Below are 14,763 nucleotides of genomic sequence, written 5' to 3' on the forward strand. Positions count from 1 at the left end.
AAAAAAACATTGTATGCGTTTTTCTTGGATGGTGAACTACATAACGAAATTCTGAGATAGTGGCATTTGAATTCATGTATTGTTTCAGGAAGTGCAAAGAGACATCACCTTGCCAACAAAGGTCCGTATAGTTAAAGCTATGGTTTTCCCAGGAGTGATGTATGGCAGTGAGAGCTAGACCATAAAGAAGGCTGATCGCTGAAGAATTGATGCTTTTGCATTATGGTGCTGGAGGAGACTCTTGAGAGTCCCATGGACTGCAAGAAGATCAAACCTATCCATTCTGAAGGAAATCAGCCCTGAGTGCTCACTGGAAGGACAGATCGTGAAGCTGAGGCTCCAATACTTTGGCCACCTCATGAGAAGAGAAGACTCCCTGGAAAAGACCCTGATGTTGGGAAAGATGGAGGGCACAAGGAGAAGAGGACGACAGAGGACGAGATGGTTGGACAGTGTTGTCGAAGCTACCAGCATGAGTTTGACCAAACTGCAGGAGGCAGTGGAAGACAGGAGTGCCTGGCGTGCTCTGGTCCATGGGGTCACAAAGAGTCGGACACAACTAAACGACTAAACAACAATATTGTTTCAGGAAGTGCAAATTAGGTAGTGCAAATTTTAATGTGTACCAAACCAAATTTTGCTCCCCGCATACACATGTCTATAGTAGGTGGCGAGGAAAAATACAGGTTGGCTAGCAAACCAATGTTGGTTGGCTCTTGCTGCAATGAACGGTGATTTAGATGGTTTACAGGACAAGGTGAAAGTGAATGACAGAATAGGAGCATCAAGAGAAAATGTGCTGATCATTCCAGAGAAAATGCTACAGCCCCAGAGAACTGCCTGAGAGGTCCTAGTGTAACATTTTTACAACAAGGAAGGCAAGGCATTAATATAATGATATAGGCCAAAATAAAAAATTGAGACTCAGTGACTGACACACTTTATTAAAAAATATTTTTTGAAAGACTTTAGTACAGCTATTTCCTTTAACTATTCGTTTTATGACCTAAAACTAACACAATGTAACATTTCCAATGTGCTACAAATGTATGGAGCCTAATAACCAGTTGTGAGATCTATAATTAAAACAAAATGGCTGGGATTCTACCAGCCCGTATGTGTGAATATATGCTCCACCATTGGCTGAAACTTGCTACACACCCAACAGACATAACTGACTTCATTCTTTAAAAATACTTTACAAATGCAGCAATTTTTTTTAAACATAACTACTCTATATTAGAACTGTAGCAAATATTTCAAGGAAAATGTTTTCAGCACAAAAAAGAAGGTTTACAAAATATTTCCCTGGACTTAAGACCCTGGACTTAATGAAGCACAGTAGACCAACACCAGCTGATGACATGGCTCCCCAAATCTCTTTTCTGATGAGAGCAGCTTTTGCATCTCATTTGGAAACCAAGGACCCAGATTCGGGAGGAAGAATGGGGAGGCACACAATGCCAGATGCTTGAAGTCCAATGTGAAGTTTCCACAGTCTGGGTTGATTTGGGGAGCCATTTCATCAGCTGGTGTTGGTCTACTGTGCTTCATTAAGTCCAGGGTCAACGCAGGCGTCTACCAGGAGATTTTGGAGCACTTCATGCTTCCTTCCGCAGACGAGCTTTATGGGGATGCTGATTTCATTTTCCAGCAGGACTTTGTCACCTGGCCACACTGCCAAAAGTACTAAAACCTGGTTCAGTCCCCATGGGATTACTGTGCTTGATTGGCCAGCAAACTTGCCTGACCTGAATCCCATAGAGAATCTATGGGGCATTGCCAACAGAAAGATGAGAGACATGAGACCGAGCAATGTAGAAGAGCTGAAGGCTGCTATTGAAGCTTCCTGGTCTTCCTTAACACCTCAGCAGTGCCACAGGCTGATAGCATTCATGCCACACCACATTGGGGCAGTAATTGATGCAAAAGGGGCCCAAACCAAGTACTGAGTACATATGCATGCTTCTACTTCTCAGAGGTCCAATATTGCTCTATTTGCAGTCCTTGTTTTGCTGATTTCATTTAATATTCTAATTTTCTGAGATTGTTAATTTGGGGTTTTCATCAGCTGTACGTCATAAACATCACAATTATAACAAATATAGGCTTGACATATCTCGCTTTGCATGTCATGAGTCTATCTCATATATTAGTTTCACCTTTTAAGTTGAATTACTGAAATAAATTAACTTTTCCACGATATTATAATTTTCCGAGTTTCACCTGTACTTGGTATAGTGGGGGGTGGAATCCCAAAAAAGGATGTTACTTTTTTTTTTGTATGCCACAACAGCTGCGAGAATATTGCTAGCGAAGAATTGGAAGAAACAAGATTTACCAACTATCGAAAAATGGCAGATGAAGATGATGGACTATATGGAACTTGCCGAACTGACCGGGAGACTCCGAGACCAGAGAGAAGAGAAGGTGGAAGAAGATTGGAAGAAGTTTAAGGAATATTTGAAAAAAATATGTTAATATTTAAATCTTAGAATAGCTTTGGAAGTGGATATAGGCGGTAGGGTTAGAAGTAGAAGATAGTGTATTTTATAAGTGATAAAATTTATGGTTAAAGTAAGTGTAAAAAAAAAAGATGGTTAGAAATTATGATATATGTAAACAGCTAAAGATGAAGTAAAATGAAAATCAGATAGGTGGGACTTGGGGAAGCCCAGTTAACAATGTTTAGAAAAATGAGAATATGACAAGAATTTGTATTGTTTGTCTTTTCTGTTTGTGTTTTTTATTTGTGTTATAAAATGGAGAGAAAAAATTGGGGTGGGGGGGAGAATCACCCAACTCCAGGCCAGAAATGATTGCAGGGATAAGGTTCATCATGAATAGCTGAGACTTCCTCCCTTGCTTAAAAACTTGGCAGAGAAATATGGAAACTTTCTGGAACAAAGCTGCGTCTCTCATGCAGTCTTGGAACTCCTGCTACTAATCTTGGACTCTCGAACCTTGGCCTTTGCTCTCAGACTGGATTTATTTTGCTACTCCTCTGGTTTGTGAAAGCACCTGGAGCTATTCCCTAGCTGCTGGGTCTGTATTGTAAGACTTTGATAATAAAAGTTCACTTCTTTACTAGCAAGGAAATGCCTCAGTTGTCTGGTTTGGGGTGGGAGCCAGGACAGTAGGGGGACTGGGAATATGACAGAGGGGGCAGGAATAGCTCATTACCTCACAAGGGATTATGGAATAATCCACAAAAACCCTGGATCTATTTCTCTTCAATTTGGCAGGCTTAATAAACACTTGAGGGGCTCCTGTGCCTGTAAATTTCATCCACTTTGGTTAAAAGAGGAGAAAGTTGCAGCAGTTTTAATAATCCAGTTTATTTTCTGTTCCAGAGAGCTTCATTTTATACAGATTGTCTCAGAACCCAGAGCACTGATCAAAGCAAAGGGAACACAGAGCCACTCATAAACAAATTGGATCTTTTTTTAAGTGCACTAATAACAGATACAATGTACAACTTTGAGGCCATGCGGTGCCCCTAGAAAATGCACAAAGAGGAACATCTTAATAGGGCAGCTGAGGGTGAACAAAGCTCATTTATGTTCAGAGACAAATCTGATTGGATACATGATGACATCACTGTAGTGGTGACATCACACTTCTTTAAAAAATAAAAGGGGTCAGAAGCAAATTTTGATCAGGTTTGCGAAAAGGGTCATTTGGAAGTGCCATAATCTGAATGTGAGGGGTGTGATGGCATGCTCATTCATTCCACACCCCCAATAATTAAAAAAAATGAATTTGTTTTAATATATAAAAACCTCTTGATGTATATTTTTTACCTTTTTCTTAGTTCAGTTATACCTCAATCAACATTTTACCCAGTTTTGTACTACCTGCTCTGTCCTGACCAACTGAACCATTATTCTTATTATTCTTATTCACGGAAGTCTCTAGTGATATTCCATCAGGATTTATGAGGTACTTACAATCCCACAAGGAAAGCAGCTTCTGATATCTTCAAGACTGTACACATTCAGTGTATTAACTCCCACAAGCCTAAAAATTCACCTCCGGCAGCAGATTTTTCAGTCCATAGCTATAATGTCCTTATACAGAGGGAAAAAGTTGTTAGGGTCAATTCCTTCCCTGTTGTAATAATTTAATAGTGCAGCTAAATCAGTTTTTGAAAGAACGCCAAGTAACTCAATAAAAATGCTTACCTATGGTCTGTCCCCTTTTCTTTTTAAAATAAATGTCATTGCAGAGAAAAGATCACTATGTTCTACAGTAATAAAATCTACAGCAATATATTCTCTTCAGTGGCTAAGGCTATCGGGAAGAAATAACTCAGTCCCCTAAAAGAATTTTATAGTTAGGTGTGCCCTCATTTTGGGTGAAACCCAAACACTCAAAGTCGATTAAAACAAAACATTTGGAGTGGGAAATTTTGGCTGCCATTTTTCAAAATAAAATTTGGATGAGAAACTTGGAGCAAGTATATTTTCATATTGTAAACAACACATTCTTTGAGCTTCATGTTCTTTTATACTTGCCTGCTTAGAAGCGGTGAACCACAGCCCCAGGGCTGAATTTGCCCCCCAAACTCTCTGTTGGGACCCCATCAAGCCACACCCACCTCTCCAGGCCACACCCCTCTCTGCCCCTGCTGCTCCATGCCTTCCTTGAGTGCCTGCTTACCTGGATGGAGGGTGGAAAGAAGTGTGTCTTCTGAATTTTGCATGGTTGAATTTTGCATAACCAATTGTACATAGGTAAAAGAGGAGAGCGCAAAATATGGTTTGAAGCTCAACATCAAAAAAACGAAGATCATGGCCACTGGTCCCATCACCTCCTGGCAAATAGAAGGGGAAGAAATGGAGGCAGTGAGAGATTTTACTTTCTTGGGCTCCATGATCACTACAAATGGTGACAGCAGCCACAAAATTAAAAGACGCCTGATTCTTGGGAGAAAAGCAATGACAAACCTAGACAGCATCTTAAAAAGCAGAGACATTACCTTGCCAACAAAGGTCTGTATAGTTAAAGCTATGGTTTTCCCAGTAGTGATGTATGGAAGTGAGAGCTGGACCATAAAGAAGGCTGATCGCTGAAGAACTGATGCTTTTGAATTATGGTGCTGGAGGAGACTCTTGAGAGTCCCATGGACTGCAAGAAGATCAAACCTATGCATTCTGAAGGAAATCAGCCCTGAGTGCTCACTGGAAGGACAGATCCTGAAGCTGAGACTCCAATATTTTGGCCACCTCATGAGAAAAGAAGACTCCCTGGAAAAGACCCAGATGTTGGGAAAGATGGAGGGCACAAGGAGAAGGGGACGACAGAGGATGAGATGGTTGGATAGTGTTCTTGAAGCTACCAGCATGAGTTTGACTAAACTGCGGGAGGCAGTGGAAGACAGAAGTGCCTGGCGTGCTCTGGTCCATGGGGTCACGAAGAGTCGGACACGACTAAACGACTAAACAACAACAACAACAAGAGTATCATCTGTTGCTTCACTCACTTTTTCCTCTGACCTCACCCACTTTTTACTCCTGGCTTCACCCACCAGCAGCATGCAGCTTCTCAATGATTGCCCACAAGGGGATGCAATCACTGGGTTGAAAAATGATCTCTACCTTGGCTTACAGCAATCACTGTTATTACAGACTGTTATTACAGGATGTTACACAAGCGTACATGTGGACATGTGGACAATCTCACCAGCCCAAGAATCCTGTTCACATCACTCTATCAGCTAGAATTCATAGTTAGGTTGGGTGTCAGGCGCCAGAGGATCCAACGCATGAATGGATAAGACAAGGAAAGTTCTTGCCAATGCTTTTTATTCAATATTCCCAGAGAGAGGTTTAGAAATGCAGGCACTTGCAGAAATGGTGTTGCTCCAAGTGAAACCCCACCCCTCCATCTCTCCTACTTCCTCATGAGTCATTGCTATGGGTGCTGGAAAGGGCCTTTCGCCTTTGAGCTTTCTGCTCTCCTACTTTCAATGCCTGCTGGGTTCTGGGAGGAGGGGCTGGAATGCTTTCTAAAGACACTGAGTACCGTATTTTTCGCACCATAGGACACACCAGACAATAGGACGCTATGGCTTCTTTAGCCCCGCACGCGCTCTCCCGGCTGGAGAGGTAGCGCACGGCTATGGAGGCTCCTGCCATAGCCGCGCGTCACCTCTCCAGCCGGGAGAGGGTCGCGGGGGGCTGCTTTAGCCCCACACGCCCTCTCCCGGCTGGAGAGGTGACATGCGGCTATGGCAGGAGCCTCCATAGCCGCACGTCCTATAGAGCGAAAAATACGGTATATCAGCTGTCTCTCCCCCAATGCTGGTTCTTCCTCCTCTTCTCCCATTATTTCCCAGCTTCCCCCCTCATCTGCCTCAGAGAGCCAGTGTGGTGTAGTGGTTAAGAGTGGTAGTCTTGCAATCTGGGGAACCAGGTTCACGTCTCTACTCCTCCACATGCAGCTGCTGGGTGACCTTGGGCTAGTCACACTTCTCTGAAGTCTCTCAGCCCCACTCACCTCACAGAGTGTTTGTTGTGGGGGAGGAAGGGAAAGGAGATTGTTAGCCACTTTGAGACTCCTTAGGGTAGTAATAAAGTGGGGTATCAAATCCAAACGCTTCTTCTTCTTTTAATAATAAATAAGTACAAATAATAAATAACACTCTGGGACTGACATCTGAGTAAACAGGCATAGGATTGTGTTGTAAGTCACCAGTTAGCTAACAAATGGTTCTATAGCAAAACTGCGGGAGTTAAATATTACCCAGAAGGTCAGCAAAGGAATTTTAATGGGAGAGGCGGCTGAATGAAACACTCCAAGCAAATTCATTCTAGGTATGTGCCATACATCACAACCAAGGTCTTGCATTTCATGATACCTATAGAGAAAGATGAGGGGGAACTGAATTCATGATTAGCCACATAAATATATTCATAATTGTCATCAAATGTGCATGGAATGAGAATTTGCTGTACACGGTTACTGAAGGAAAAGTAAATCATTGATCAAACACGATCTTTCTCTGTGAGTCTGGTCAGAGCCAATAGGTAATTGATCTGCAGTTCTAACCGCTTTACTCTTTATGAATAATTACCCAGAAGTAATGCCATTTCTTTTGGCTAGGTGACATAATTGTGGAATAACCAATTAGACCTGCAGTTTCAAATCAATATTTTGATAGGTCTTTAAGCATTCTTTTTACAAAAGCCAAAAAAAAGGCCTATGTTAAAAGAAATACACACACTTCAGTGATGATTTAGTGCTGTGGCTTAGTGCCATAAAATGAATGATTGATTAACGTGCAGTATCAGGGAGAATTTTGTCACCAAATGTCATTGCATCTGCTGCTGCAAGGGTTTCCTTTACATTAATGTACAAGAAATAAAAACAATACCCGGAGCTGCCGATTAAAACTGATTTCAGTTTCCTGACTCCCTGGTTTGTTTCACAATGTAGAAATCACGGGAACGAAACCAGCCATGTTAATGCAAGCATTTAATCTAAGAAAACCAACACCAGGAGACACTTAGAGTCAAAGTGCAGGCCTGCTACAATATGTACAGAAGTTGCAAAGGAAACAATGGCAAGATGATGGTGGGGAGATGGCAAACACAGCAGAGAGGCATGAAAGGGAGGAAAACATCAAGGACTGGATTCACTTCCATGCTTATGGATAGGCAGCTCCCAACAGAATATTAAAAAGATGATAAAACATCAGACATTAAAAACTTCCCTAAACAAGGCTGCCTTCAGATGTCTTCTAAAAGTCAGATAGTTGTTTATTTCCTTGACATCTGATGGGAGGGCGTTCCACAGGGCGGGTGCCACTACCGAGAAGGCCCTCTGCCTGCTTCCCTGTAACCTCACTTCTCAGTGTGAGGGAACCACCAGAAGGCCCTTGGTGCTGGACCTCAGTGTCCAGGCAGAATGATGCGGGTGGAGACACTCCTTCAATTATACTGGGCCGTGGCCGTTTAAGGCTTTAAAGGTCAGCACCAACCCTTTGAATTGTGCTCGGAAACGTACTGGGAGCCAATGTAGGTCTTTCAGGACTGGGGTTATATGGTCTTGGCAGCCACTCCCAGTCACCAGTCTAGCTGCCGCATTCTGGATTAGTTATTAAGGAGGCCAAAGTTATACCACAGGCCTGGACTGAAAAGAAGTCTCCACTCTGGTCCCTTACGCCAGGCCAACCAACATTGACTTGACTGGCTGTAGGGTAGATCAGGGCATCTTTAGCTGTGAAGTGGGCCCAGAGCAGCACAGAGAAAATGGCTACCAGGATCATGGCAAAATAGTGGATATGGAACAACCCAGTTCACACAAACATTGCAGAGATGTGCATTGCTGTAGAAAGGATTTAGCAGAAACTAACAGAGTAAACCAGCTCAGAGCTACCAGATCCAAGGTGCCTATTGGGGAAAGTGCAAATACCTCAAAACACAAGTCTGGATCTCCACTAGGGTGGGAGGTACGTGCTTGGTCTGAGCATGAAATTATCCCCATCACAGTGGAGAAATGGCTGTCGGGCTAACATGGCGTGCAGCTACATTGCAACACATAGTTTGTTTCAATCATTCTGAGCCCCAGCAGCATTTTTTTTAAAAAAATTAGTCCTTGACATCCAATATTAGCTCCTGTCAGTCTGAGGTTTAGACATTTTTCAAAAAGATTAACTGAGGTTTGGTGAATAAAATGTGTGTGGACATGAAGAATGCACTTTAGTGGGCTCTATAGCAGTAATTCTCATGCTCTGTGCCAGGGTTTGCTGTTGTGACATGGAAGAGGTTAGCTGAGAAGAAACTGAGTAATTAATGGGTGGGTGGTATTCACCCATAGGGGATGTTGTATCTCTGCAAGATTAAATATTCACTCATTACTGGGGGCAACTAGTTCTACTCTCTTCCTGCATCATGTATGCCTAGATCATTTGAGCATTCCTCATCCCGAAAAGCAGCAAAATTATCCAAACTCATTAACATGTTGATGCAGTGTGTGGCAGCTGTGAAAAAGGCAAACCTGTGTAAGGGATTTTGAGGAAAGGGATTGATATGTATGTCTTGTATCCATTGCAGCACTAAGAAACCACGCTATCAGTGCAAGGATTTATGCTTGTGCAACAGGAATTTCCCCTCTCTGCGCACCCTCTAAATCTGTTCTAGGGTTTCCGCGACACTCCAGAATAGATTAGGTAAGGCTGTGAAATGCACACAGGGTTGGAGGAAAGCCCACTGTACAAACATAGATCCTTGCCCTGCCGAGACAGCTGTTTAGCACTGCATTGGAGGCAGTCAAAATTTCAATATCTCTTTTCCTTTATACAACTCTGTGATAAAAGCACACTTGGGAGTACGGTGTATGGTTTTCAGTAATGCACTTCAAAAGAGGCAAATGATTGTGGAACACCTTATGAGGAAAGGGTACAATGAGGCTTTTTAGTTTAGACAAAAGGCAAGCCAGAGTTAAGCATGATAGAGGTATGCGTGGTGTGCACAGGAAAAGGTTTTTCTCCATCACATATTATCGTATTGGCCTGAATATAAGCCTCACATTTTTCTCCAAATTCCAACCAGGAAAAGTTAAAAGTGTGGCTTAAATTCACGACCTTACAAAAATTGGCTTTTACTATATCGCTGCTGGAACAGGTATATGGTAAAATGGAATGGGTGTAAGCGCCTGTGGAATTTTAAGGGAGCAGCTTATATTCAGGTAGTGTCTTTTCTTCTTTTCCCCCCTTAAATTTTAAAGGTGCGGCTTATATTCGGGTGTGGCTTATATTCTGGCCAATACAGTATATGTTGGAATTGTTGGGAGAAACAAAACGAAATAGGTCTTCACCCAATGCATACTCAAACTGTGGACGTCTCCTCTGTAAAGGAGCCCTTGGATGGCTAACTCCAGTCAAAGGTGGCTATGGGGTGCAGCGCTCATCTCACTTCCAGGCCGAGGGAGCCGGCGTTTGTCCACAAACAGCTTTCCGGGTCATGTGGCCAGCATGACTAAACTGCTTCTGGTGCAACAGAACACTGTGACAGATACCAGAGCACATGGAAACATTGTTTACCTTCCCACCGCAGAGGTACCTATTTATCTACTTGCACTGGCGTGCTTTCGAACTGCTAGGTAGGCAGGAGCTGGGACAGAGCAACGGGAGCTCACCCCGTTGTGGGGATTCGAACTGCCCACCTTCTGGTCAGCAAGCCCCAGAGGCTCAGTGGTTTATTCCACAGCACCACCTGTGTCCATAAAATATAGTGATGGCCATCAATTTGGACTAAGGAGATCATTGGCTATTAGCCATTAGTGCATGCAATAATATTGGCTGAAGTATACCTCCAAATCTGAGAGAAGGAAAACTCTGATCCTAAACCTTCACTGCTTTGCAGGGTAACTTTGGGAGAAGAAAAGGCTCAGAAGTAATCCCTGTGGAGTAATCTGGGCAGCCCAGGAGCTCCAAACACACTGCCCAGGCTTGTGTACCTGGGAGGTCACTTTGGTGCTGGTAACCCAGTGAGTTGACTTCACCCCCAGAGGTGTACTCCATTGCCTCTCAAGACAGATGGATGCCAACAATACCCCCGATTGCCAGGAACTGAGGATCACGTGTGGCAAAGTATGACCGTAGACATCTGGTTAGTCACTGTGAATCTAAAATGGTGGTCTACACCCAGTGGCGTAGCGTGGGGGTGCAGGGGGGGCCGACCGCACCGGGCGCAACATCTGGGGGTTAGGGTTAGGCGGCGCAAATCCATGGGTTAGGGGGCGCAAATCACTTGCCCCGGGTGCTGACAACCCACGCTACTCCACTGTCTACACCAGTCTTTGCCCAGATCCCACAGAGATCTTATGCTCCCTTTTAACACCTGTATTGCACACTTTCCTGCAAAGCTGATTTCACAGCTATGGAGAGGACTCTAAAATTGCTCAGAAAAACCTCTGCCACTGAGCTGCCAGAGTAATGCACTGGTGAGGAAGTCTAATGCAATGCCTGGATATGTAAACCCAAGGGCAGCAGTGAGAAATTACTTTAGATAGCCTCCGCGCTGAGAGAGCTTAAATTGAAGCACTGCATTCAATAGGTAATTTGCAATGCTCACATTTGGTTTAGGTACACTGTTTGTAGTCATCAGGCATTCTTCTCACAAACACGTTGAATTAATGTCAAATTCACAAAAGCAGCCTAAATTATTCTCTGTGTAATTTTGCAGCTTGACCTGAAGCCAAGGTTTAAGTAACAAGTTTTCCTGCACATTGTAGGTTACTCTCCAGGCTTTCTCCTGATAATGGGATCAGGGACCTCTACCTGTAATGTGTGCGAATTGTCACTTAGGTAATGTATTTCTTGGAAATGTTCTAACGCAGACCTTTAAATCCAATACACTTCTATGTAGCACTGTGCTGAATTTTTGCCCATGAAAATACAGCTGAGACGAGATTTGGGGAGCTACCGATTATTCCCCCCAAAAAAACAACTAAATAACGCCTTTCTCCACTGATTTCATCGTGATTCTCAGCACTTGTTTTCTCCTGAATTGCTGCTTTAAATCTTTTATTTCTTAGCTTTTCCCCTTGTGTATTCTCAGCAAATCAAGGATCGTATATGGATTATGATGATGTCACAGTGCCACATAGTTATCAGATTTGACGGTGTGATTATGTCATTAATTGAGCCAATGTTTTGCTCAAACCAGCAATAGAGAAGAAATTCAGTTCAGATCTACCAAATTCGCATTTTGTGAAACAATACCTGAACTGAAACGCCCCCATCCTGCAGAATTAGCACTTATCGGTGTTGTTTTTGCTGTTGTCCATTTATTGATCACCTTCTATACAACCATCTTAATATGATGTACAGCAAAAAGGGGGAAAGAGTTTAAAAACAACACACCACACATAGTTACCTAAAAAAAAAAACCCTTGTAAAAAATACTCGTGGCAAGCACTCATTATCTACCTTGGATAGTGCATTGGAACAAAAACGTCTTTGATTGTTTCTGAAAAGTGCAGATAGTGGGAATCCATTGTATCCCAACTGGACTGCTGTTCCACAGAAGTATGGCAGCCAATGCGAAAAGCCTTGCTCCAAGCAGGGGCATAGGAAGGGGGGTGCAGGGAATGCGGTCCGCCCTGGGTGTCATCCCTGAGGGGGTGACAAAATGGTGGGGGCAGCACTTACCGCGGGGCCTGGCCTGCAGCGCGCCTGAGCCACATGTCTCTCCTGGGAATGATGCAATGGCTCGGGGCCCAGCACTGCGTGAAACAGCTGCATTGGGCTTGCGCCTGCCAGGCGAACTCCATGGGCAGCTTGCTGTGGCGCCCTCTGGGTGGATCACTGTGGTGCCCCCGTGAGTGGCTCACTATGCCCCCGCTGCTCCAGGTGCCGGAGTAGCTAGTTACACCCCTGGCTCCAAGTCACATTATTTTTCGCTCTATAGGACGCACTTTTTCCCCTCCAAAAATGAAGGGGAAATGTGTGTGCATCCTATGGAGTGAATGCAGGGGGGAGGCAGGCAGGAAAAGCCCCCAAAAGCCGCACACAAGCTCCACACAGCTCTTGCGGGCTTTTCCTCAGGAGGGACAAGGGACTGACACGGCCAGTCAGTCCCTTCTCCCTCCTCGTAGAAAAGCCCACAGGAGCCGCGCGCTCCTTAAAGGGTGCACGGCTCCTGTGGGCTTTTGAGGGAGGTGGGGGTACTGCCATAGCCGCGCGCAGCCTCTCCCGGCTGGAGAGGTGGGGCGCGGCTATGGCAGCAGCCTCTTTAGCCGCGCGCCACCTCACCAGCCGGGAGAACATGCGCAGGGCTATAGAAGCCATAGCCCTGGGCTTCCCCGGCAGCCCCGAGAAGCTTGCAGAGCAACAGGAAGGCTGCACGCCTTTCCGCTGCTCCCCGACCTGCTCTTTGGGGCTGGTGGTGGGGGAAAACAGTGCTTCACCCCACCACCAGCCCCACAAGCTCGGGGAGCAGCGGAAGGCTGCGCGCTTTTCTGCTGCTCCCCGACCTGCTCTTTGTGGCTGGCGGTGGGCTTCCCCCCACCAGCCCCAAAGAGCAGGTCGAAAGGAACCTGAAGCCTGGAGAGCGAGAGGGGTCGGTGCGCACTGACCCCTCTCGCTCTCCAGGCTTCCAAGATAGCCGCCTGAAGGCGGCTGAACACACCTTGAACAGCACCTTGTTTTAGAGGGGGAAAACAAGGGGGGGGTTGCTGAAGGGGCGCTGGGCAGAGAGAGGGAGATTTTTTTTTCTTGTTCTCCCTCCTCTAAAACAAGCTGCGTCCTATGGTCGGGTGCGTCCTATAGAGCGAAAAATACGGGTACTCCGAGTTTTATCCTTCCTATTGCATACTTCCAGCCTCCCTTTCTCCCATCCACTAAGATTCTTGGGATGGGAAATGCAGTGGTTGAGAGCTTTTATTGTGCCAGGGTATCCACTTCCTTTCTCTCCCCTCACCCCTCATTCTCCTGTGACCCTCAGTTTGTTCCAGTGTGTTCCTCAACCTCCCAGAGCAGATTTTGGGAATGTGTGACAGAGTTGCAGGGGGCAAGAGAGGACAGGGAAGTCCTGTTCACATGTACAGAACTCTTTTCCACAAATGGGGCACCCCAACCAGATATCACCCAGTGTGTTGACAGGAAGGCAGACAGACAGAGGGAGGGGGAATTTAAACAAAGTTCTCTTTGTTCCATTTTCCCCATTCTGTAAAACAAGGCTGTCCAACTATTATTACTTTTTCTTTTTTTTAAAGCCCAGATAATAAATAAGAATCAACTGAGATCAAAGGAGGATATTTCTAAAACAGGGATGAAATATCATCAAATCTTCTTCTTCTTTTTAATGAAAAACTGTTTTTGGCAGTTTAACCTGCACCATTTCAGTTTTCAGCTGAATTGTTGTGTTGGAAAAACATAGTTTCTTTTCCCCTTATTGCCATTCTGAATCTCTTGCAAGGAGATCACTGAAGCAGCAGCACACACAGCCAAGGTAGGTGACTGTTAAATTATTTCTCTCTGCCTTTGGCACATCTAAGTAAATGGTGTTAAAGCTAATCTCTGGCAGCTTGTGCAAACACAGGAATATCTTGATAGGAAAGATATATTCACCCATGTTATCATCAGACTGCTTTAGATACAGAAATCTAATTCTCAACATAGTGTATGAGCATCTTTAAATTAAGTAAACTAACTTTTACCGGTGCTTACCTCATTCATGTAGAAAGCAGAGAATTTCAGAGTGAAATCTGATCTATTATTATTATTATTATTATTATTATTATTATTATTATTAGACGTGCGTAGCGCTGTGGGTTAAACCACAGAGCCTAGGGCTTGCCGATCAGAAGGTCGGTGGTTCGAATCCCCACGACGGAGTGAGCTCCCATTGCTCTGTCCCAGCTCCTGCCCAGCTAGCAGTTCGAAAGCACGTCAAAGTGCAAGTAGATAAATAGGTACTGCTCCAGCGGGAAGGTAAACAGTGTTTCCGTGCGCTGCTCTGGTTCGCCAGAAGCGGCTTAGTCATGCTGGCCACATGACCCGGAAAAACTGTCTTTGAACAAATGTCGGCTCCCTTGGCCTATAGAGCGAGATGAGCGGTCAACCCCAGAGTCGTCCGTGACTGGACCAAACGGTCAGGGGTACCTTTACCTTTACTTTACTTCCCTATACCCGGAGGTCTCAGGGTGTGCATCCTCAAAAATTGTGCACCTGGGGCCACAGCCCTCCCGGTAGCCCCCACTCTATGCCCCTGTCAGCACCCTTAACAACTTTCAGCACCCAGGGTTCGTTGG

Source organism: Podarcis raffonei, chromosome 11 (genome assembly GCF_027172205.1).
Source record: "Podarcis raffonei isolate rPodRaf1 chromosome 11, rPodRaf1.pri, whole genome shotgun sequence".
Classification (NCBI taxonomy): Eukaryota; Metazoa; Chordata; class Lepidosauria; order Squamata; family Lacertidae; genus Podarcis; species Podarcis raffonei.